The sequence below is a fragment of the Eschrichtius robustus genome, chromosome 2 (assembly GCF_028021215.1).
Source record: "Eschrichtius robustus isolate mEscRob2 chromosome 2, mEscRob2.pri, whole genome shotgun sequence".
Taxonomy (NCBI): Eukaryota; Metazoa; Chordata; class Mammalia; order Artiodactyla; family Eschrichtiidae; genus Eschrichtius; species Eschrichtius robustus.
In genome coordinates this window covers 98234000-98255272 of record NC_090825.1, presented here as the reverse complement: position 1 = coordinate 98255272, position 21273 = coordinate 98234000, and the positions used below count along the sequence as shown (strand labels likewise).

The following is a 21273-nucleotide window of genomic DNA, read 5'->3' as shown; positions in this document are numbered from 1 at the left end:
GGAAGGCATAAACTCTGACAAGATATCCCTGCCGCCTCTAGGTGCACTAATACCAGGATTGGAAGAGAGTCGGATGATATTTATAAGAAGTGGTATGGTTGGATCCCACGGAATGTCAGTCTTGTAAATATTAGAAAAGAGGTTACAGGAATAGAAATGAACTTCGTGGCTACTCAGAGTGAGAGGTTTACAGTCATGAGAACCCCCTGGCTAGCCACCATGTTTTGAACTTATACTACATTATCCCCAGAACTGCCTAGAATATGCATTATCTTATTGAAATTTCACAACAATCCCAAGAGGGAGGTTGTCATTATCCCCATTTACAGACACGGTTAACGGAGGCCCAGAGAAATTAAGTTGCTCTCTCAAGGTCATACAGTCAGTAAGTGGAAGAGAGGAGCTTGATCCCAGATAGGTCCAATTCCAAGCTATTCTCTTAAGAATTATGTTATAACACACAAGCATAAAAAAAGCTCTCTCTTGAAGTATGAGAAGACCTAATAATATTTGACTAAGTGAAGTGAAATAAAAGAAAAAAAAAAGAGACCAGGTCTCCCTTGGAGGAAAGACATGGATTCCAAAAGGTAGATCAACCCGGCTGGGCTTGAAATAGCCTGTATTTCCAGGGAAAACTCAGAATAGTTGTAAAACATTGAAAAACATAATTAAAAAAAATAATATGCTTACGTTACTCAAAAGCCAGAGTGTAAATATTTAAAGTGAGAAGTCTCTCTCAGCTTTGCCACCACTACAGAGTACTGATGCCAACCGCTGCTGCCCAGAGGTAACAACTATTTTTAGACTTTTGGTATCCCTTCAGAGTTGCTGTCTCTTCTGCATAGATAAGCATATATACGAATAGATAGATTCTGAGCAAGGTGAAGAAGTCTTAAAGGCTTGCAATTCTTAAGAAATGCTACTTTTGAGTGATGAGAGACTATAAACTGGGTAATTTCAGTTTATGGAATTCTATAATTCCTTGCATGACTCTGACATAAAATGGTGAGATGCCAGAGGCACGTGGCTATTACCTTTGTTCCCATACATGTGGTAGCAATAAGAGTCCTTCAGTGAGTGGTGAGAAGGTAGCAAGTATGAAACAGAGGTCTTTATTTAATTGGGGGAGGGTGAAGTTATGATTAGAGCAATTGTGCAGAGTTTATCATCCAAATGGGATCCCTTCGAAAAGGGCACTATTAGTAATTACACTATGACAACAAATCTGTGATTGTTCCAGCAGGTAAATGTAAGTGGTCACTAAAGACTACTTAACTACTCAAGCACTAAAGACACTCAAGACTAAATAAGAAAGGGTCAAAAGTAAGGGTTACCCAAATATTTAGAACCTGAGAAATTTCTTGGGAACCCCCCAAGAGCACTAGCCAGCTTTTATTCCGAATTATGTTAAAAACAACAAAAACCTAATTCTTCAAGAAGTTAAGAGTCTTAAGTAGGGGGTGGGTGGGGTGATTCCCTCGAGCTAAATACATTTGGGAAGCGGTGTATACAAAGGTCCCATTTGAGTTGCAAAAAATGTACTAATAATATTAGAGGTCTTGAGGATCAGTGCAGTAAAGTAACATTTTAACTTTACCTACCCAAGTTTTCCAAACTAACTTCTCAGACGACCCATTAACAAATTTGTAGGATAAGGTCAGTGAAAGTTATTGGCTAACAAACTGACTTGAGTTCTTGCTAACCCTCTGGAACAGATCCACAATTGTCTCGTGCAAAGAGAGTCAGGCAAAGCCAGGTAATGTGATGACTGTGAGCGTGGGCTCCAGAGACACACCGTCTGGGTCAGAAGCCTGGTTCTGCCACAGAGTGCCCGTGTCCCGGGGGCTAATTACCTAACCTCTCTGTGCCTCAGTATCCCCATATGCAAATGAGGATACCTGAGGTTGTTATGAAGATTAAATGAGAGTAATCCATATAAAGTGCTTAGGATAGTGCCAGATATTTAAAAATTGCGTCAGTTAACGTGAACTATTATTAATGTTGTCGTTAATGTTGTCATCCTTATTCTTAAGGTAGATACTGCAGAAGATCGGCTGGTATGGGATGATCGAGTCTTGTGATCACGACTTGTGAAACAGGAGTGAGGAAAGAAGAGAGGACATTAACCTGAAGACACGAATCATTCAACAAAACTTCTGAGTGTTTATAATGTTGTGGTTTCAGAGATAAACGACCGATCCTTTCTCTCCAGTTCTCTCCAGACACTCAGTTTAATGTGGCATTGGGGTGCGGGGCAGATAAGCACACAGCTTGGCAGAATCCTAAAAGCGACGGTAGCAAAGAGAGAGAACGATAATTTTGCTCGAAGGGGTGATGGAGGGAAACTAGGTTTGCAGAAGGTTTCACAAGTGGAGACTGACCCAGGAGGTTGCCTTAGAAGAAAAAGAAGATTCTGCCTTGAAATAAATGTGACTGCATTCCAGAGCTGACCTACAGAATTCCTACAGGCGAGTTAGGGTTTAAAAATTCCGCCCAGCAGCGTACCTATCTATATGTTAGAAACCCAAGGATGCATGTGGGTCCTATGGATTTTAGAGAAACTTTAAACACAAACTATGTATAGCTTGTTGTCGAGGCCCAGGAAAACTTACTACAAAGGTACTCAGTTTGCGAGAAAGCACTGGCAGGGAGAGGACAGATACAGCAGGTACTTGGGCAGCATTCTCCGTGGCAAGGCCCACGTGCATCAGAAGGGCCTGGAGCTTTCTTCGAAATGCAGATTGTCAGACCCACTGAATCAGAATCCTCAGGACCGCAGTCTTAGAAGCTGCATTTGGAAGAAGCACCCTGATGGATGGTTCTGAGGGAGAGTAAAGTTGGAGGACCCCTACTCTGAGGTGTACTCCTACAATGCTGTACTTTACAATTTTCCAGTAGACATACTTTGGCCATGAAGACATGCTGTAAGTAGCCTGTGAACAGATGTAACTCCCCACTCAAATTTTTTTTCACCCAAAACTAGACGTGAGCTTGTGCACAGAATGCAGAGAAAATGTTCTCAGAATAGAGCTTATTATATTAAAGCCTCAAAGAGAATAGAAAAGTTAGTCTCTTTAAATGATACTTTAGGGCTTCCCTGGTGGTGCAGTGGTTGAGAATCTGCCTGCCAATGCAGGGGACGCGGGTTCGAGCCCTGGTCTCCTACAAGTGTTTATACCAAACTGACTTCAGTGAACTATTCTTTTTCTTTTTAAATTAAATGAACCCTTCCTTATTTATTACATTGGATTAGGATACCATATGTTTTTCTTGAAGACTTTTCAATTAAGCTGGGTTTATTTACATATTTTCTTGAAGACATGAAGCCTTTCCACTGTTGATATAATTCAAGCTTCCACCAGATTGTGGAGGAAAATCCTCTAAACAAGCTCCATGATTTTCTACACTTTTCCACTCCCTAAGTTCTCCCATCCTGCCAGAGGCCCTGGCTCCTGATGAATATTTATATTCACGCCGGGCTTCGAAAACCAGTAACAGACTTTAAAAGCCAACACACTGGAGTGCAGTTTAGTTATCGAACCAGCCCCTAAAACTGGCATCGATGGTCAACACACCCTTCCTGGTCTCCTGGCCCTATAACAAAGACAACCAGACGGCCAGATTACAGCTGACATTTGCATGGCACTCCGTAGTATGCAAAATATTTGCACTATAACACTTCCATGTGTTTATGAAAGGGTTTGTTCTGGTTTCGTCCTCTTATTATTAACCTTGAGGGAGCAGGTGAGAGAACTGAGGCTCAGCAGTCAAGGGACTTGTCCAAGGGCACTGAGTGAGGGGCAGAGCCGAGGTACACGGCAGCCAACTATGGTGCGTGGCTGATCTGTAAGAAAAGTGAAATTAAGAGAATGTTTGCTATTTATGAATTTTCTATCAAATGCTGTGATGTTGCTGAGCCAGCTGCATAATCCCACTTTTTAGAGCTTATCTGCTCCCCAAGATAAAGCAACTCCTTGAACCAAAAAATAAGGAGGATGGGTCTTACACATCAGAGAAGAGAAAAAAAAAAAGAAAGAAAATAAAAATTATGTGTCCACCCTGCTCCACTCCTGAAACAGTCCTGCTCATCCTTTAAGGCTCAGTTTAAACACCACCTCTTCCAAGAAGGTTTTCCAAATCCAGCGGCGAAGTAATCTCCCAAATCCAAAGAAAAGAATAAAGTGTTCCCTCTTCTAATGTATTTTCGGCCTCGTGGGAGAATTAAATTCGTACCTTATCTTACTTGATTATAATCCTTGACAACTAAGGTACCACTCTATTCATCTCTCTGTTCTTCAAAGTGCGTAACACCTGCCTTCCAGCTACCATGGAGTGAAACAAACCCCACTGCTCTAATCTGCTTCCATGGAACCTATCACTATCTTTTCCAGCAATTCATGAAGATGTGTCAGGAAATCAATTCAATTTCATATATCTAGAGCTTAACAAATAAATTTACTTATACTCCATGGACAATATGCATTTTCTTTTTTTTTTGCCCACTGCTTTTCTCCCCTGTCCTTTGCCAGAACATACAGAATGACCAGCCACTTTTGTTTGGCGAAGTGACCATATTTAGCTAACTCAATCCCTACAGCAAATGTTCTGGAATCTTTCATGAAAATATCCCAAAGCCATCTGTTTGAGTATTTTAGGAGCAGTGACTTCTTGGCCTCAGCTTGGGCATCTGTCAAATATGCATCCTGGCATAGCCTCCCCACATTCTTGACAAAACCTTTCCGCAATAACTGTATGAAAAGGTTAAGCTAGTCCAGCATTTTATAGCCATGTCACGCCCTAAGAGGCCAGATCCCATTAAAGGTAAGCAAATGGTAAGATGCGATTTGCTGGGCCTTAAAGTGAACTATCTCATTCCAAGTATCAAGATACACTGAAGCTCTAAAACTCCAGGATATAACCTTGAAAAAAGAAAACCCAGCATGCTTACCACTGGCTACCTCCAGTGTGGCACTTAGGTTCTCTGTAAAGTGGTTTCTACCCCTCTTTCTAACCTTTTTACTCTGTTCCTAATGCTCAGGTATCCTCCATTGTTTTATTTAGATCAGGATGCCTTGTAGAGGTTGTAACCTGGACACCCTGTTGTTTGGCCTGTACAGTGTTGTATTCTTCTTAGAGTGAGTGGTCCACGTTTTAAAAAATTGAAAAATTTAACCTCAAAATCTGTGTGGTTTTTTTTTTTTTTAAATCTGTGTTTTTGATTTTTTTTTTTTTTTTGAATAATCATAAGACCTGACCAAAACGGGCCCACATTCCCACATGGCAACCGTGATCTTGAGTTAAGTTGTGGCTGACACCTTTAGAAGGAGAACACCCTGCCCGGTTTACCACAGGTCCTCCCTGGCCATCACCACACAGTTACATTCAGCTCCCAGGCTCGGCAGCCATTTGTGTGAATGACTCCTCCTTACAGAAATAAATGGGACTACATTTCAGAGCCAACCTACGGAACTCCTATTGGCTCTTTGGAATTAGAATTCTGCCCCGCCGTGTACCTGTATGTCAGAAACTGAAGGACATGTGCAAGTCCCATGGATTTAAGAAATAATTTAAACCTAAATTATGTATGGTCAGTGAGTGTCTATGGAAGGTCTGCTGGGGAAAAAGGTAGGAAGGTTAAGAGTAATAATAATTTGTTTTCATAACACTTGTTATTTAGTTACAGGCATCAAAATCCCCCCCTAATTTCTACAGAATGTGTTCGCTGAGTCTCAGAGAGGTGGTGAATTTGCCAAATTTCTAAATATCCTGGGAGAAGTTGAACTTGGATATTCCATACCAGTTTGGAGCGCTACACAGTAAACAGACTTTTAGCAGAAAAGCCTTCTCCCAGTCAGTCACTCATTCATTCACTTAACACATTTTTTACTGAGCACCAAAACGCCTGCTCTCAAGAAGCACAGATTCTAGTAGAGGGAAACCTAAGACACAAATAAACAAATGTGTATAAACAGGTCAAATAGTGGCAGGGGCTAGAAAAAAGTAAAGGGAGTGTGTGTGGGTTTTTTTGAGGGGGGGAGTGAGGAGACAGTGGGGGTGAGGGGGAGACTATGCTATTTTATCCCTGCTATTTTAGTCAGGGAAGGCCTTTCTGGAAAGGTGACATTTGAGCAGAAATTTGAGGGAAGCAAGGGGGAGCCATCTTGGGTGAAATCCTATCCATTCCTCAATGATCCTTCCCAAATATATCTTCCTTGAAGCCTTTATTGACTAACCCTGTCAGAAACGTTCTATCCTATCTCTCACTCTTTTTGCAAACTGCTTTATATCATAATTATTTGCTTCCATTTTCCCTGCAAGTAAAATCTTTGTGATTGGTTATAATTTATTATTTATTCCTTGCCACAATAAATGCTCAATTAATCTTTAAAATGTATCTGCTGGGTCAAAAAAATTCCCAGGTTGTTCTGGGGGAACAGGAAGCCAGGGGAGGAGTGGGAAGAGTACTGGTTTTTTATAAGACATAAGAAACTATAAATGAATTATTTTAATTAGGTAGCATATCTCAAATACTTTAATTAGGTAGCATATCTCAAATATCATATCTCAAATTTACCTAAGAAACGAATATTGCAATATAATCCTTTCAAAAAAGTTTATTGTAAATGAGTCCACTCATAACTTAAGATAGGCATCCAAAAAAAAAAAAAAATCATCTTCTGATAACACTTGAAACTGGTAAAAATTACTGAATAACCCACACTCTGCAGAGATAAGATAATTCTGTTTTTCAGAGAGATGTTGCTTTTTTAAGATTAAAAAAGGCATTTTTTAAGGATAAATTCATAAGAAACTGGAAATTTAAAAAGGCATAAACTCTACCTTTCTTTGCTAGTTTGTTAAAGAAAAAGTTGAAAATTAAGTTAGGGTTACAATATAAAAATCTTAAGTTTTCTATTTTTTCCTTATTGAAATTGGCTAACTTAAAATTATATTTAGAATTAAAAATAATAAAGCCAAATAGTTTTGTTAAAATAATCATAATTCTTTCATGTTGAGTCATACTTGGTATACTAAACTCATTTTTTGGTTAAAGAAAGTAACTAAAAAAGGTCATTATAGTCAATCTCTTTTAAGAACTAAAAATCGTTTCCCTAAGTACATTAACTTGCTGTCTTAGAGATGGATTACTTCCCTAATGGTAGATATTTGGGTAAAATAAGCTTTGGCAAATAACGTAACCAATCAATTTTACCACCAGTTGCCAAATAACAACAAAATAAATCACTTCTCTGAAACACTTTGGCAGCGCCCACCTTTCTGTAGTTTTGTCTTTCCACCCACTCACTCAGTGCTCCAGAATTAAGGCCACCATCCCACCTCTCCCCATTTCTGTCACCAGTCCTACTTTTAGAGATGGAAGGAGCCATGGACACCACAGGCGGAAAAAAGAGGCCCAGAGGTTAATGCAAGGTTACAATGCGACCCCCATTAACTGCTGGTTGCTGGCTTCCCTGGGGAAAGGTGGTTTGGGATTATCAAAAGTAGCAAAGAGTAATTCCTCCATTTAAAACAGAGCTCACAAACTTTGGGCTGGCAACACATTTTGGTTGGGCCCCCATAATTTTTTTTTTCTTTTTAAAACCGAGATAAAATTCATATCACATAAAAATCACCATTGTAACCATCTGAAAAGGGTAAAACTCAGTGATTTTTATTATATTCACAATGGGCAACAATCATCACTATCTAATTCCAGAATGCTTTCACCAACCCCAAAATGGGCCCTCATCGTGTTTTAATTTTGTTTTTCTAATTAGTAACAACCATGTAAAAGTTGGGAGCATTGACCTAAAAATGCACATTTCCCATTTCTCAAGAAAAATCTGACCTTCTGGTAACATTTGGGGGCAGGGGGTGCAAGGGGGTAAGAAACAAGTCCTGTCCGGTTTACCACCTGGCCACACGCCCACAGGGGCCAGGAAATGAGCCAAGACGTGTGAGTTCGCCACCCCTGCTTTAAAGGCTCAGGGACTCCGATCCTTCTGAATCACTTTCCAGGCCTGGGTGTGACTCCAGCAGTGATTCCAAAGGGCTCGCAGCCCTCTGTTCCCCTAGCTGGCAATCAAGCTGAGCAAGAAGACTTCCTAGTTCTGACTTGTCAACATATCTCTAGGCTTCCACCACCTTCTAGACTCACCTTTCCCTCCAAATGCCTTGCATTTTCCACCCCAGCATATTTGCTGAAATCTCTCTCTTCACTGAAAAAGCCATCCTGTATGTACCTGAGCAACACTCTAAACCCTCATCCTTTGAGCGCCACTGTCACAATTTGCCTTTGTTTTGTTTTTTTATAAAAGAATTTACACAGTTTTAAAAGGCTGCTTTCCATGTACAGTTATTACAAAATTTGGGCTATATTCCCCATGCTGGACAATATATCCTTAAGCCAACAGTTTGTACCTCCCACTCCCCCGCCCCACTAGTAACCACTAGTTTGTTCTCTATATCCGTGAGTCTCCTTCTTTTTTGTCATATTCACCAGTTTATTGTATTTTTTAGATTCCACATATAACTGATAACATACAGTATTTGTCTTTCTCTGTCTGACTTATTTCACTTAGCATAAAGTCCATCTGTGTTGCTGCAAATACTTGCCTTTGTTTTCTACTTACTATCTGTATTTTATTTCCCTCTGGTTACTTGTTATTTAAAAAAAATTTATTTATAAAAGGAACCATATACACAATGTGAATGGAAACTGGCACTCCTCCCCTAAATATACCATAATCATAAAAATCATTAAAAATTTGTTAAACCATAAAAATTATTTCAATGAGGAAGAAACCCCCCATACTGTTCATTTCTAGCCAGATATCGCTGTCTGCCAAAGGCCATGAGCCCCATGTCTACCTGCATGGCACCAAAGGGGTGAGTCAGTGTGAATAAGGTGGCAAAGGTCACACAGCCCCAAACAGGCATTCTCTGGGAATGATGCAAAGAATTCCAAGGGAGCTGAAAGGGACTAATCGTCTTGTAAAGTTACTGAAGATGATCTAACTCTGTGCCTGGGGCCTCCTAAAATCATTTAACGTACCGCCACCAACGGTACATGCACCACATTTTGGGAAATCCTGTCCAAAGCTTCCTGCCAATGCATTCATCTCAACAGTTGTGCCTCAGATGTCTCGGCCACAGATAGCCCTTCCTGAACCTCTCTAACCCGGATGCGGCATCCCCCTTGCGTGTACTTCCTCGTGCACATGTCTGACATCTTCTCCGGACTGAAAGTCCCTCAAGGACAGAGACAGGTCTTCCATACTACATAATCTTCTCTGGTGAAAGCTACTGGCATTAACTTACACCTGGTCAGATTCCTGGCATATGCCTGTCTTGACATCCCCAGCGAGGAGAGTTTTGAAGTGACTTTCAAAAATTGCAAACCAGTTTCTAAATGAACTAAAACATGTCCTAACAGATAAAGTGTCCAATGTGGTGAAAGACACAGGGATAAATAACTGCATACCTTTGCTCTTTCTTAAATTTGAGGATTTTATAAAGCACTGAGCACAATTACTATTGGTGTGCTAAGTGACAGCTATCCTATTTAGGTCAGGTTTTGCTTTAAAGGGAAGGAAGTGTGCCTAGCAGGCTGGGAAGGGGGTTAGGTGTCTAGGCTTTGTTTCTGGGGTGGACACAGGGGCTGAGCACCTTCTGTGATGACTCCGGGTGTCACACATGCCCAGGAAGAATCGGTTCACACTACCTGGCTCAACTTGGTAAAGAGACACAGGACAAAGATTTCCACAGGCAAATAAAAGCAGTGTCTACTAACCTAACATTAACAATATATATATATTAGGAGACAATTTATGATGCTCAATTTGTACTTCTATGGTATCCAGATTAATCTTCTAAAAGATTGGAGGCCTTATAAGATCAGTACACATGATGCACATGATGCTCATTTGTAAGGCTAGAAATAAAATTTTCTGAGTCAAATGATTAGCAAGTTTTACGATCATATCTTTGTTCTTGGGAAATATTCCTGATCATATCTAGTGGATATTTTATATTGATGAATAACAGAACCTCCAATTAAAGCACTGTTTCTATGGACAAAGACAATCTACTTTTTCTGAAATTTTCTTTTTCATATGATTTCTAATACCCTCATTCCTGCAAAAATAGAAGATATCTTAGAAGAATAATGTTGAATTTATTTCTAAGGTGAGACAATGTAAATTGTAAAGATTACATGCTTAGGAAAAAGATGAATCAAGTCTTTAGAATGTATGATTTGAGTCAGTTTCTAAATCTGAAAATTGTATCTATCCTAACCGAACAGTTTCCCCCTTGAACTAATCTCCTGTTAATTTTCAGTTCAAGTCATTGAGTCTACTTCTGCTTTGAAAAGGATGGTGAGGGGAGTTAACAAATTTGCCGAAAACACTGGCTTTTCCTCTTACATTTTCAGCATCCATTTTTAATGCCATTTGTTGATCTTAGAATGAAGGAAACAGATGCTACTGTTGGACATGAAATGTCATCTCATATAGTATTTTTAAGCTGTCAGCTGTACAGTTAGTCTTTATTTAGGCAATGGACAAGTGCTTCTCTGTACCTTTATTTCCCTGAAACATACAAATACACAAATGCCAGAACTCCACCCACTTTCCAATGCAGGGCACGATCTATAGGGAATATCCAAAATGAATTCTGCCATATTTTCCCTGTTGACAAATCAAAATGAAATCTTTTTCCACTACATACTACAGAATAAAATAAAACCATATGCCATACTGCCCCCACTGAAACTTAGAAACCATGTTTAAATGAATGTTTAGAGACTCTAGCTAACCTCAAAAAAATTTAATTCTTGAATAGCAAGTGTCTAGCATCTATGAGTATTTTTCTTCCATTAAATTGGTATTATCACAAAATAGAGCAACCTTAGATACAGGCCAAAAAAAAAAAAAAAAAGAGAATGTTTTAGAATGCTTGGATTAAGATTCTAGGTTCCAAATGTAGGCCTCAATAATCTCCCAGGTCTCCAAAGTTTTAATGGCTCCTAATAAAGTATCAAGGGGTCAGAGGTTGGGTCATCTTTTCTTGAGCTGACTTACAGCTCACTGCATTCTGATGGAGGAAAAAGAATCTGAAATATTTTAATACAGTATTTTTTTTCATCATGAGGGATAGCTGAAAAAATGCCTGGAACACTAGTTGGAGGCTGGTGTTGGGTCAGTAGAGGTCTTAGTAACAGTTATTCCTTTGTCTTTGGGCTCAAGGCAAAGCGGTGGCCACTTTGGGAGCCCTCCTGGTCTTAGAGGCAAGATTTTCTTTTCAGGCACAATTCATATCATTTTGATCAGCAGTTTGCCTTTATCATCCATTATTTTATAGAACTTCTGAGCATGTATGTGCATGGTTAAAGAGGGCTGAGGCCTTTCATTTGCTGTCAAATTCTGATTAAGTCCATTTCTTATCTTCTAGGTATAAATAAGTGAAAGCTGAGATTTTAGTTCTTAGAAGGCTTTACTCAGCCCCAAAGGGTTTTTCATCTGGATCTTCCCACTGTTTCTCTGTCCCTCAATCAAGTAACATCTTTTTCTTCTCTAATCTTTCTCCTAAAATTGCTTTTTATTTTAAACTAGATTTAACTAGTGATAAGCTACAATGGCTGGAACGCAAGAACTCCACAGACGTACAATTCCAATGAGCTGAAACGGAGAGATGCTTCTGTGGCAACAACAACTACAAAGAACTAGTCAGAAAAAAAAAAGAGGCATTTCAAACACAAGAGTTGCCTAAAACTCTCCCTTTTCTGTTGCCCCACAAGATGTGCCAGAAGCGCTCTGATAATGAAGCCCACCTGACCCAAATCTGAAAGACAACTCTCCAGTTCCCATCAACTTTTCAACAGAGTAATAAGTTAGCCTGTTACAGACTCCAGCAGCCTAGACAGATCTGGTCTGGTTAAAGCCCACCCATGGGTCTGTGCTGAGCCTAGGCATGACCACTGTGATTCAAAACACTAGGCAAGAGACTGATTATCACCCCAAAGGCCTCAAAGGAACCAGCACAAAGAAAGTCCTAATAGGCCTTCTCTTAAATGCCTCTCATATGCACAATATATTCTGAATGTCCATCTTGGTTTCAGCTGACAGCTGGCACCATGGATGGTATAACCACCTACGAAGCACAGTCCCCTCCTGTACCTAAAACCCAGACAGCAAGGCCAGATGATGACTTATCATCAATGTCTGGATGATCCATCAATCTCATGAAAATAGCAGAGGTTTAAATTCTGCAAAATATTTTACCCTCTGGACCATATGTCTACCCTCACACTTCATTGGTTATCAAGCGTTTTCCGTTTCCCTACACTGTGCCCAACATCATAAAAACTAGAAGAGTCTTGCCACAGCAAGGCGACAAAGGTAGAGGAGCAGTCTTCATGACAAAGGTAGGGAAGTAGTCTTCACGACAAAGGTAGAGAAGATTAACATTTCAGATCAGGGAATCATTTTATTCAGTGAAAGTTTGGCTTGTATACACAGTTGCCCTTTCCCCCCTGAAAACATCTGACTAGGACAGGTGTAGGTTATTTGGAGCACAGGAGTCCTATATTTTTAAAAGACTTGATTTTTATCAAGTTCTAATCCAAGGCATAGCAGGGAACATTCTACTCTGTGCTGCCTCGATCTCGAAAACAGAGAAGACCGTAAGGAGGAGCACAGGAGAAGAAACATCATTTCAGAGCCACAGCCACATTCTGCTCAAGTATGGTAACTAGAATCCCATTCTTTACAAATTTGTGATTTGTTTCTAAATTTGGCAGATAAAGCTGAGTTGTCCCAAAGAACCATTACTGACCTCACCCTAACCCAAACTAAAACTATTTTGCATGCATTTTGTATTTTAAATCATCATTCCCTGGCAAGTTTCTTATTTGAAAAACAAAGAGAAGCTCAAACACCTGCAAAGAGTTAAGAGAAACACTTTGTTGTTGTTGTTGTTGTTAGAGACTCTCATCTAATAAATGTTGTCTCTAATTCAGCATTTCCACAAAACATGGTGTTAAGACTTCTTAAATCCCTAAGACCAAAACAAAAAAAAAAAGAAAAAAAATGTTGTTTAGAATAAGAAAGAAAGGAGAGAAAAAACTGTATTAAGAGAGGGAAAGTTATGCTATTTAGGGAGACAGCAAGACAAAACAAAATATGAAGTTATCTTTGAAGTTCTGAAACAATAACTGTAGGCAGAGAGGTGCTAAAAAACCTTTTGGTATCTGTCAAAATAGTATAGATTCTTCCTAAGTTGCTAAGGGGCTATCTGACAAAAGAAATCGAAGAATCACTAGAATGATTGGAAGTAACTTTTGGGGGAAAAAAATGCTGCTTCAAGTAGGCCTTAGATTCAAGAAGACAAGTCTTGAGTATACAGTTGTCTGGGCACGTCCTTGACGCTTTCAGTTTAAGCTGCTACATAGGCAGGTGAAGATTATTTCCCCATTACCTACCTCAGGAGGGTGATGATTTAAAAGGAGCTAAAAATAAAGGAGGCAACAAGGAGAGAATACTGACTCGAGCTGATTCTCACGTCTATTCAAATATCCTCTTATTTCATTAAAAAAAAGACAACCCACCAACACCATAAAGTTTCAATCTGTATAACAGAAAATGTCAGGTGAAGGGATGGCCTGGTAAAAGTGAGAAAGCCAAGTGGCTGCTGAGAGCTTCACACTTATCAGCCATGTTGAACTGAGTGACAAAGATCTATTCTGTCCAGAAATCCCCCACTTTATTTTTAAGCCTGGAAACTGGTTAGTCATATCTATACTGAACACTTCCTGTCCAGGGGCACGATGATGGCGACAAACTGCCAAGTTTAGTAGCTGCTTATATTCAGTCAATTGAGTCATTCATGGAATAAAAAACAGCCTCAAACATTAAAAAACATCTGGCTAACTGAAGCTTTAAAAGATATACAATGAAAACAGGTTTGACTATTTCACAGAATAAGGATAGATGGTGCCATGAAAACAAAACAGAAAGAAAAGAACATACAATGTTACTCTAAGAGACTATTTTCTGGTAGTTGCTGTGATATTCCAGTATTACTACCAAATATAACAGTTCTCTCACTCCCCCCCTCTGGATTAAATAGTCCAATTGACATTCCACATCTTCATTTACAAAAATGCCCCAAGATGCAGAAGATCTCAAGGAACTAAGCAACAACAACAGAATCAATTTATTCCTATTTGTGTTTACTTTTAATCTAATTATATTTTAAAGGAAGGGTCACCTGAGAATTTTAAAGAAACAAGAATACGAGGGACTGAAATACAGATCAGGAAGGTCTTTATCCACTGGTCAAACACCATAATGTTACATTAAAAACCTATCTTTGAGAAAGAGAGGAATACAATTAAGGATTGTTTAAGAATGACCCTTTCCCTAGCAGCCCTGAGGGCTACCTCAGGCTTCAGTTATAATTTACCTGATTAACTCTTACACATGCTGAGACAAGCCAGCTGAAGTTCCACTGCTGAGAAGCACAGGGAACACCTCCCCTCCCCCCGCCCCCAGCGCTGGCAGAGGGGCAGCCCCAAAGCATGCTGGGATGGACGGCGACGACAAGAACGTCAAGTGACCGCTCCTGCACTTCCGGGGTTATCCCCTTGATCATCAGGTCAGAGCAATGATCGTGTGAGCCAAATAATGGACGCCAGCTCTGCCCATAAAAACCCTCCGCCTGAGATTCTTCAGTGAGCTTGCTCACTTAGCAAGTGAGACTTGCTAATGAGTGAACCCCGCAGAAATTAGGCGCAGCTTCATTGGGGGAACGGCTCTCTCCTCCTCCCACAGCCATGCACTAAAAGTCCCACTGGCCTTCCATCCAAAGGATGGTACGGTACAGCTGACTGCTTTGAGAGGACTCCGCCGGGCTGGCATTACTGCTTTTCTAATGCATCATCTGCCATTGGCAAGCTTTTTGAGGAAATCATTTTTATAACCCAGTAGAAAGTCACTAGGAATCCAAGCCAACACAACACAGCCCTTGCTTCTGACCAGCCCCGATTTAGCCGTTGGAAAAGCAGCAGCATTCCTCAATGTCACGTCCTTGTTTATGGGCCCCTGCATTAATCCTGCCTGAGAAGAACCGGAGTGCTTGTGTGTCCTCCAGACGCCACTATGTTCACGGGCTCCAAGCTGCATCTTACTTTGGAGACCAGCAGTCCTTCATACCTCCTGTTAACTGCACAAGCAAACAAAATAAACTGCCACAACTTCTCACCTCAGTCACGGTAGTCTCTTGCCTCTCTAGTGTTGCATAAATTATCTTTTTTTTTTTTTTCCATTTCAAAGTTATTTCCTTACACCTCCCTTCCCCTCTCTCTCCTAGGAGGCTCCGCATCAAGTCTGGGTCCCACCCTGTGCCTGCCACTGCCTGCCACTCCCCCTCCCTCCCACTCACTATTTCTTCCTCATTGTTCCCTTGAAATGTCAAAACCTGCCAAATGGCCACTCCCTTGACTTCCTTCACTATTCTTGTTTCCCAGTAGTTCTTCTCCTTCCCTTTTGTTGGCGCTACTGGCCCCTGAATTCTACCTCCTTGGAAACTCTGGAGAGACTCCTTCTTTAATTATCTCCTTTCTCTGAAGAACCTGAGTCCAGCATTTAGACTTGTGGTATTGGGGAGGGGTGCATTTTCATTCTAGCTGTTTCATAACTGACTTAATTCTAATTTTAACCCTCAAAGGTGAAAATGGTTTTGTAAGTGCTTTACAATAAGGAGAACAGTCAGTGCACTAAGACTTTACTGTTATCAGATAACTTTACAGAAGAAAAACATTCCTTGGAGCAAGCCCATCCTTGCTTGCCTTTTACAGAATGGGAAATGAGTACTTCTTAACCAGGTAAATATTGTAGGTAGGCCACGCGTGGGTTCTGTCTTTGTGATTATAAGTCTCCTTATTTATCCAGCACCTCCTGGGTGAAGCTGTCTAATCACTGATAACAAGCATTATCTCATTGGTGCTCACCTCAGGAGAGATTAAAAATTCCTCAGAATGGCTCAACTTACTAGTGTGGCTCAAATCCTATTTAACATGTATAAGACTAAAACCCTCAGAGCTTCAGAGTATATGTCAAATCTAGGGTACCCCTGGCAGAACCACCAGTGGTTTTCCAAAACATGCATTCCTGTCATAGGGGAAAAAAAAAAAAAAAATGGGGCAGAGAGGAAGTGAAGGTGAAAGGGAAGAGAGAGAAATTCCTTAATTCTCAGACTGGCCAAAACTTTTTCCCAGTATGAAGAGCTGGATTAAATTTCCTACCTATATTCACTTCTGTACCCTTAAGCACCAGGGCTGATTTTGTGCAATGCCACAGGGAGAGGTCAGAGGTGATGGCGGTGGAGATCAGGAAGGAAGCTACTGGCAAGTAGGCCTTGGAAGGTGCGAAGATGATCAAAGTCTCCCTTCCTCAGGAGCCTGGGTGCTTGCTCACAGCTGGGGCAGTCAGCCCCTGGGCCCCCCATGCCTTCCCTCATTTCCTAGGGTGTCCACTAAATATTGATGGAACACTCATGAGGTATTCTTAGCAGATGAGCTCTTCAAACACAGGCTCAAAGCTTTCGCTGAGGCCCAAGGAGAAGACAGCAAAGCAATTTTCTACAGCCCCTCTCCTTAGACATGGCTGACCACTGCCTCCATGGGGCTCTTGTCCTCCTGGCTTCTAAAGCCCTGTTCTCTCCTTGGTTTCCTCCTACCTCTTGAGTGTCTCCATTTCTGTTTCCTTTACTGGATGCATCTACCTCTTTCCCTTGTAAAAGTGGGTATTCTCAGAGACTAACTCCACAGACCAGCCCCCACCTCTCTCTTCAATCTTACCCTCAGAGATCACATAAGGGAAATCAATTCTCCTCTTCTGAGTGGAGAGTCACATACTTTTCTGCCCAGGGTCCTTTACCAAGGCTCAGCTGATCCTCCAGACCAACCCAGGGTTCTTGTCAGCTTAGTATTCCTACAACACTACTTTGCATCTGCCCTATTCCAGCTCAAAACCCCTCAGTTCTTTACAATAATTGTGTTTGCCTCCTAAATGGTATCTCAGGCATGTTTTAGTCTAATGTCAATGCCTTCATTTTTCTAATGAGGAAACTGAAGTTCTGAGAGACTAATCAGCGACTGAAGGTTGCACAGACAACCAAGGGCAAAGTCAGGAGTACAGCTGGTCTCCTGATTCCCAGTGCCTTGTCTGCTACCCATAACGTCCCTCTGGGCAGCTTGGCTTCTAGGCTGGCGCCATGTACCGCTGCAACACAGCCCACCAACGCTGCCCATGAGCCCTCCACTCCTCGCTGCTGTAAACCTCCTTCCTTCACTCCCCTCTGCTCTTCCCTAAAGGGCCCTGCTGAAGTCCCAGCTAACCCCTCTGTGAAGGCACTGCTGCCCACGGCAATGTCTGGTGAACACCCTCTCCTCTAGATTCTCAAAGGCTCTGCTGCCTCATCTTCTGACCTGTACCCAACCTAAGCTCCCCAGCATGTATTTTGTCCTATGAATGCACACGTCCTGTGTGTGATGGCCTGAACCAGGAGTTCTTTCAGGGCAGGGCCCTCTATACACACAATCTGCTTCTCCAGGCCCCGCAGAGGAAGTACTAACTCAGCCAACATTGGCTGCTATGAGTATCCCAGGGAAGGCAGCAGTGATTGAGGGAGAGAGGCTGCATCTGGAAAACAGGACTGTCCATGGTGAGCAGAACAGCCTGTACTTCTGGGGACACCTCTGGTCCCCAGCTCCTCAGCCTAGCAGAGGGGGCCACATGAAAACACATACCTGGGCCAGGTGAGCTGGCATCAAGGATACATGGCAGGTCACACTGGAAGGAAAGTTCATAAATTCCTTATTTTCTTCCTGACAGTCAACCCTGACTTGGGGACATGAGGTCTTAAGGCTTCAGGCCTCAAGCTGTCATGGTCACTTAGGGCATCCTGCTTAGCGGCCTCTTTGCTTCAGCATTTCCTTGGAAGAAATTTTACTCCCAGTTATTTATAAAATTAAATGTTGTTTGTCACGATGAAGCTGGAGACTGTATTCCAATGTAAGTCCACAGACGATGCTATGTATACCAACACAAACCCCCATACATCTTTGAAACCGTAAATACCGTAGGTACCAACCTAACAACACAGGATTTACAGTCTTACAGATTCCTAGAGCAGCACTCCCTCAGCCATTTACTGCCCACTCTGCGGTCAGTCACTCAGGACACACTACAGGTCTACGCCTAACTCTCCTTCAAGGTTTAGAACAAGATTTAAGACACATGATAAATATAATTGACATTGCTGTATCTTATATACGAAAGTTTTTAAGAGAGTAAATCCTAAGAGCTCTCATCACAAGGAAAAAAATTTTTTTTCCTATTTCTTTAAATCTGTATCTATATGAGATGACAGATATGCACTAAACTTATTGTGATCATCATTTCATGATGTATGTAAGTCAAATCATTATGCTGTACACCTTAAACTTACACAGTGCTGCATGTCAATTAGATCCTAACAAAACTGGAAGAAAAAAGATCTAAGCAGTTGCTCTTTCAGGTATCTCGATCAGCGGCGGGGGGGGGGCACCAGTGGGCTGCTTCTCAAAAAAGAACGTGTTATGACTCCCAGCATGCCCCGGGCCCACAGTGCTCTGGCTGCGGGCCGCCCATCTGCTCCTGCAACGGCACGTCCAGTGTCTAATGCCCACTCCCTTCCCACCCACATACATGCACACATTCTGCCCAAGGAAGAGCACCCCTGCCCAACCAACTACTGAGCTAATTTTCTTGAGTGATGTTCTCAAAGGAATGAAAACAAGTGAGTTCACTGTTAAATTGCCTCTCACTCAGCCTATCACCTTCAAAACCAGGGATCTAAAAGGATCTGTTGCAGAGCTAAATTTTATTTCACAATGCCTCCTCATCTTTTACTTTCCTGAGGTACACATAAGAGAAGGTGAAATAAATTCCCCCAAAAGGTAATGGATGACACCCACACAAACAGATCAGATTGTCCTGCTTCCAGGAGATCTCATGCAAAAATCCGGGATGCTAAAACCTAGGCTTGCAAAATTTCTTGTTTGCCAAACAGGCACAAGGTGGGTAGAAAGGGCCTAAACATCACCTCTCTGGGCCTCAGTTCCTCATTTCTAAATGAAAAGGTTAGACGAAAGGACCTGCAAAGTTGCTTTTAACTCTAAATCGTGGTGATTTGGGGAAGCCCCTGGCGGTCCAGTGGTTAGGGCTCCACGCTCTCACTGCTGACGGCCTAGAATCAATCCCTGGTCAGGGAACTAAAATCCCACAAGCTGTGCAGTGCGGCCGGAAAAAGAAAAAAAAAATTCATGGTGATTCTACTTGTATTTGTAGGGGGAATCATTTTAATTATAAAAGGCTTCTCACTGTAGATCTTCCTTAAATATTTCAGATATATATACTGATTTGATTTTTTTTAAAATTCAGGTTATACTATCTGTTTAGGCACAATCTACTGAATGAAGTATACGACCATGTTCATCTCAATGTTTCTCAAGTTATTAGCATCTTTCTCATGTGGATGGAAATGTGGACAAACGGTTTGTGGCAAATCTAGCCACTGCATTATGCTGAAATGAAATCAGTGGGTCCCGAGACTTTCTCTCACCCTACTGCATTCTCTTTTACCCACCCATTTTTTGGTTACTTCCTGGATTATCAACAACCAGGAGCAGGGAATTTGTTTTTTGTTTTTGTTTTTGTTCTTTTTTGGCTGCCGAGCAGCATGCGGGATCTTAGTTCCCGGACCAGGGATCATACCCACACCCCCTGAAGTGGAAGCATGGAGCCTTAACCACTGGACCTCCAGGGAAGTCCCAGGAGCAGGGAATTTAATCATCCATGTTATCCTGGTTGTTCCAAGGCATCCTAATGTGAGGACAAGAAAGGTGTGATGCAAATTCAGTCTGATGAAAATTTCAGAAGCGAGGAAGAAAAAGGCCCCGGTATAATTCGGCTTACAGAGCTGGGGGTGTCAGGCAATACCAGGTTATCAGTGATCTCCACTGCAGAGGAGATGGTATGGCACAGATCTCTAAATGGATTTTCCATTTTCAGTCCTTGTCAGCACATTGCGCTCCAAGGCTAATGACTATATAAAAGGAAACAATCACATCAAAGTCCAGCGTTTCAGAGCGCAGGCTGCACCTTCTACATTATAAATGACATCAAGGTCAGCTGCACCAAGTGCCGTGCATTTCATCAGAGCCAAACTACTGCTTCACCTCTGAACTCATCATTCCCTGTGCAAAGCAAGGGCTAGGGAAGGGAGGGGAAAGGGGAGAACACCGGTATGGTAATGCTTAGCAATGAACATGATTATCTAAAACAGGGAGGACACCACCTGGTGCGGGCAGCTTATACGATACCACTGAGCTTTCTGATTATAGAAGAGGATATTAATAAGTCACCACCATGGAACAACTGAACTTTTCTATGATCAATACTTTGACAGGTATTGGTCCCCTTCTTTGTAGTGGAAGTCTCTACTTTTTGTCTCCTTGAAGATTTAAAATTCCTGGGAGGTGGGGTAATGCTGACCATGAGATCCCGGCAAGGTTCTGCGAGGCACATGGGCTGGGGTTGGGGGGGTGCAAAGCTCAGGCATATCTTGTCCTGGCACTTGACTGATCTCAGTCACTTGACTGGCACTCTGATTGATCCATTCCTGAAAACCCACCAGGAATTGGGACCCCAGCTCTGGCAGTCTCTAGCGAGATGGACTCAAAGCAACCTGGAGCTCAGAGAAACCACTGCAGAAGCACTGAGGAATAGGTTAGGCACCTGTTAAATACTAAAGCTGAGGAGGGCTACAATTGAGAGTGCAAATGCCTGTGCATATGCCCAACAAATTAGCATATTATAAGGAGGCATGACGAATTAAGTGAGTAGAACACAACTGTGCTGAGAATCACTCACATGTGTATATAGTCCTTGCAGATTTTAAAGAAACTTGAAACTCAGTGGATGCTACAAAGTCACCCAGTTGTAATAACTTAACACACACGTAATTGAACCTTGCTTCACATCAGTGACCTGGGGAATCCAAGCTCTCCGTTCTCAAGCTGGCCACTGGCTCAGAAAGTGAGGTCCCTCTCTTGTCCCACAGGTACTCTGGTCCCTCTTGCTCTGGTAGGCTCCAGGTACCTCCCACCCAGTCCTGCTGGGTTCCTAGATCTCCTGCATCAGGGGTAGAAGGATGTACTCAAGGCTG

The 21273-nt window shown here is 41.8% G+C and overlaps 1 protein-coding gene across 5 annotated transcripts in view; it reads right to left on the bottom strand.

The window, feature by feature from the left end:
• TNFAIP8 (TNF alpha induced protein 8) overlaps positions 1–21273 on the bottom strand; it is a 122513-nt gene that overhangs the window by 10385 nt on the left and 90855 nt on the right. Inside the window, exon 1 of one of the 5 annotated variants that reach the window (XM_068535762.1) lies at positions 14467–14488. The exons of the other annotated variants lie outside the window; for them this stretch is intronic. The gene's annotated coding sequence lies outside the window, so the exon portion shown is untranslated. Of the gene's footprint in view, positions 1–14466; positions 14489–21273 lie in introns of those variants that run through there. 5 annotated transcript variants of the gene reach the window in all.